This window comes from Schistocerca serialis, chromosome 3 (assembly GCF_023864345.2).
Source record: "Schistocerca serialis cubense isolate TAMUIC-IGC-003099 chromosome 3, iqSchSeri2.2, whole genome shotgun sequence".
Lineage (NCBI taxonomy): Eukaryota > Metazoa > Arthropoda > Insecta > Orthoptera > Acrididae > Schistocerca > Schistocerca serialis.
Window position 1 is genome coordinate 633731545 of NC_064640.1, and position 5308 is coordinate 633736852.

The window sequence follows — 5308 nt, forward strand, 5'->3', positions numbered from 1 at the left end:
AAAGCGTGGCAGCTGAAGGTTGACATGTGTTGTGTGAAAACTGAATGTTTGTCAGAAGTAATAAATATCGCTACACTCTGACTTAATTTAGCAAAAGAATTAATAAAACCGGAAAATTGAAAGTTAATTTAGTGACTGAAATTAATAGTGAACTTTGTTTCTGAAGCACTACTAAATTCAATAAAATAAGGTTAGTCTTGGGCTACCTCAACAATCATTTCAAAAGCTACTTGAATCTACGCAATTTAGAAATAAGAGATTTAACTTTGAACTTGAATTAAATGATTCTGAACAATCACAATACTAAAATTTAGTACGTACCAAGCTGAGCTGCAGTCACAGGTAAGTTAAAATATGGTAAAAAAACTCGCACTCTTAATTTGTGCTTGTGTAATCTAAATATTGTAGCCAGCTATGAATACGTTAACTGAAATTTGAAATTAAAGCAGTGAAATGGAATGATATTACTTTAATGCTGCCGTTTGAATTTCAACAACACTCGGGTTCATTCCGGAAAAGGAAGGGACCCTGCTTCGTAATGCAATTGGGACAATGAGCAACAAAGGTTCATGCTACGTTGCTGTAATTTTGTGAGGCAAATTGAACAGTTTGAAAAGCTGAGGTCTGCCATACTGTTCTAAAACTTTACGTGCTTCCAGTCTTCCTTGTTGGTTGATTAAAGGTTTGAAGTCGTCGATCGAGGAGGTGGCGACAGCCACTCATTGTCGGCCGTCGCTGTTGAAAAGCTGGATGTTGGCGCGCCTTCTTCTCGACATGGTCACTAGGCGAAAACGGGCTCTTGATGTGCACCAGCTAATGCTTCCCGCCCGCGACACCGTGTCAGAAACTATCGTAGCAGGTCGAGTGCAATTACATGCTGCCGAACCCCGAAAGCGCGGCGACTCCCGGGAGCGTCACACAACACACCTGCTCCACCCCCCTACTCCAGCCAGAGCTCTGCCCGCGCTCCACGCGACAGAGTTAACACTACCAAAGATCCTAAACACTTTGGTTCTCCAGACGACCTATCGATGTAATCGTTCGACAGCATTGTTTTCCCTAGGCAAGACCCAGCATAAAAATGCAAATAATATTTGCAAAACAAACCAATTATACATTGACATATATATATATATATATATATATATATATATATATATATAGTAAAATATTACAATATATTGAGACACAGAAATGTCATATCTTCAGGTAACAAAATAAGGAAAAAATTTACAGTACAATAGATGGAAGTAGGAGGATATGCATTTCCGGCATTACAGTATGACGGAATAGACTGGTCGAATGAGTCATGAACAGGAGTCGACAGAGTGGTGTATGTACATATTTTTTGTCATATGAATAAGAATCAAGCAGAAACGACGTGATGAGTAATGAGTGGATAAAGATGGTAGATAGAGAGAGAAGCGACGTGATAAATAGTAGTTGATAAAGGTGATATTTAAGGAGAGAAGCGACGTGAAGCAGTGTGATTAATAAAGAAAGATTCGATGTGATGAAACAGTGGTAAATAAAGTTGAGTAGAATTGAATAATATGGAGATGTCTATATGGAGATGTCTTAGATGTATGTTACAGAGAGGCCTGTGTATGCTGCAATCGAGATTGATGCGAATGGCGAAGGAAGACCAGGAGATGATGGAGTAATGGACGGATGGAGAGCCGAAATACGAATGAAGAGATGAGGACAACTGCACAGCGTGAAAGGACATAAAGGGAGTATGAGATCCAGATGATGAACGTTGTGGAATACTGACGTAAGATGTAATATGAGTGTAAACCTAATTCTTACCGTAACATTTTCAATATGGCAAAAATAATATTTTTTGTTGTTGTTGAAGCCTGGTACCTGTATAACTAATCAAAATGGTACCAATAATGTGTACAGTTATTTTGCAGGATGAATAATTTGTGTATTTTTTGTTCTTTAATGAAATATCGCAATTCTAAGTTGATATTTAGCAGGATGAATAATCGGTAAAGTGAATGCAGAGGTAAGCCGATGGAGAGAGGTGCCGGACTGAAAGGACGAAATCGGAGACTAGAATGCTATCTCCGAAACAAATCCATATGGTATGTGGTTGAGTATAAGGGAGCAAAGGTATGGTATGTTGACATTAGTGTGATGGTGTTAAGGTTAGCTGACTTCTAGACCTATTCTGTTGGTGTATTAATGGATTGAATGAGAAGGAAAATGTGGTGTCAGTTGAGTGAGAGTCGTAGAGTAGTGTGATCAATGCTCACACTCCTGTAAAGGTGATGCTACCGATCCATAAGTAAAAAATTATTGTGCTTTATTGTTTGATTTGGATGAACGTCAATGGTAGGTCAGGATATGACATCATGTGGATGGTAAATACATGTTCTAGAAATGTTGTTATATATAATAAAAGGTAAAATATGTAAAGAGATACTAATTTCTGTCTGTCACAAGCACAACGGTGCATTGTATGTTGTAGATTTAGAGTCAGCAGTTTCTAAAATGTTTATTGTGTTAGGATGTTAAACTAGTTTACTATTTGATATTATGTAATTGGTATGTGAGCTGTATAGATTGTGTCTTAATTTTTTGTTAGAACACTTTCAAGGGGTATTAATTTCAGTCTGTCACAAGCACAAAGGTGCTTTGTATATTGTAGTTTTAGAATCAACAGTTTCTAATATGTTCACTGTGATAGGATGTTAAAGTAGTCTACTATTTGATATTGTAATTATGAGCTGTATAGATCGTTTCTTATTCCTTTTTTTTTAACACTTTCATGTTTTGTATGAGGGACGACAGGTACAATCAATAGCACAAATGTGGGCTGTATATAGAAAAGGGATAAATGTTGATGTATGTGTAGAAAACTGGGGTGTATGATTTTATGTTTTTTAGAATAAAGATTATTTTATTACCAATGTATCTAATAGATCATACATGTAATCAATGAGTATTTAAATACTGTAAGAATATCCTTTTGTCTGTAATGTCGCGGGATGCACAGAAGGGTGATTGGGTGTCGTAGCGCTGGGGTGCTCACGCAGAACGCGCCCGTGCCTGCATAGGAATGCCGGAGGCCGAGCTGACGTCGGCATGGGAGAGGCGAAAGAGCCACTGCGCTCCCCAGTCCACTGTCAGTCGAGGTACACTCCACGCGCCCGCTACAACAGGTCAACGGCCTGGGGCGACACGCACCTACCACCAGCCATTCATAAGCTGCGCCACCCTTAGGTCTGGAGACAGTATCCGGCGGAGGCAACAGCAGGTGGTTTTCTGCTCAACGGCTCTCGCGGCGGCGGCGCGACGGAAGAATGAACGACGCGCGGCAGAGTCCGGCGGGGATATTTTAACAGCAACTTTTAACTAATACTGGGCTGTGGAGCCGTGAAACAAGATGACTGCTCGTATAAGTTGGAAAGTGAAGGACAGGTGTTTCCACGTTGTATGTGGTGGAAAAGATTTTGTCTTTAGCAGACAGGACGATTGTTTTGTTTTGTCTTGACCACTGAACGGTGGGATCCATAAACTTTTGGGAGTGACTTGTTAAGTGTGCTTTGAAAAATGTATGTGGGACGCTTGGTACACTTAAAGAGGACAGTTGTCGTTTGGTGACTAATTATTGTCTGAATGCAAGTTACAAAGTGGGACATTGACATTTTCATTTGTAGTAGGAGACATTTCTTTAATTGGTGTGGGTATAAGTGCTGTTTCTTGGAACTTAGGACTTTTAATTACACCATGAACTGAAAGGACAGGACTGTGGGTAATAATAGTTGTACGGCCATTTCTGGACGACCAAATTCGTGTGGATGGTAATCTGAGAGTGACTATGACATTTGTGTTTAATGTGAGATACAATTTACTGTTCAGTGCTTGTTCAAAATGCCGATTTGAGTGACCTAAAGACTTTCGTCCGGGTAACCATGGGAGAGCTTTGACACCGAGACAGTGTTTCTAGGGAAACTGTCAGCAGTTTTTTGACCCCAAGAAAATCGCAGAAGGAATGATTCCGTGTGACTCGCAAGACAGAGAATAATGTATTTGTATTTGTAACTGTGTACATTTTTTTATGTTTTATTCCTGAAGGGACAGCAAGTATAACTGTATTTCATTAACATGTATGTTTAGAATAGTTAGTGTTTTTTTTTTTTTTTTGTTCTGGGTGATCAAGTTCACGTAGCGTGTTTATTAGAATATTTGGTACAAGTATGCTTTAATTATTAGACAGTGTCGTAATACTAACGTAACGGCTCTTGTTGTATTGGTCAGTAAGGTTGTCACAGGGGACAAGAGTTTGCATTGCACAACAAAATGGGAATTAACTGATGTATTTTGATGTGATGGACACTAATAATCTAGTTGGTGTGTTGACTGAAGCCACATTTTTGCATTATCACAGTGGAGATATTTCACATTGAAGTGTAATGGAGGCTAGTCGAAATGCAAGTTCTTGTCATATAAATATGTAACAACAGAGAAATGAGCAGTAGAGTAAAATACGAGAGTTACTGGTGGATTCAAGCACTTATTGCTAACTATTTACTGCGTCTATTGATCAAAGTTGATGGACTGATTAGCTCAGCAGCAAGTATTCGTACTGGTGGACAAGGATAAGGTTAAACTCACAGTCGAGTAGTGGTGGCAATTGCTTAAGTGATGATAGTTAATGAGGTATGACATGATGTCTTAGATGGACCATATTACATAACCAGTAAGTAACTTTTGGTATATTTCATTGCTTTTTTTCCTCAGTTATTTCCTCTGAAGGTTTGACGTACATATTACAGTAATGGTATAGAGCCCGACATTCCACATGTAACTAGTGTACGCAATTTTTTTTCTTTGGTTGATTTTGTTTTGTATTTAGACATTGCTGTGTAAAGATTATTACCCCGCAATCTATGAATGTCAGATTACTTGCTCTGTGTTTGGATGGTGAGCTATTTAAAATTTCATGAGTACAATTAGTATTTTTTTTATTTGTTATAGAATTAGTGAAGTTTGGATTACTCCCAAAAATAACGGAGAGCCCGGTAACTAAGCAAATTTTCATCTCACCATTATTTTTTATTTGTATGATGTAATGTTTTATTAGTTATATGGATTGTTGTAAATTTGTATGTGTACATTACTCCAGATTGTGGAGAGTAAAATAATGCAACAACTGTGTCAATAATTTGGTAAAGTAACAGCATTTGGTCGTCTATTTGAGGTCACCAGGGGCTAAGGTCTAATCCTGGTTATTATGATGACTTGCTACGTTTGTTCGAATACAGCTTTCTTAAAAAATCTTCGGATCTACCCTCGC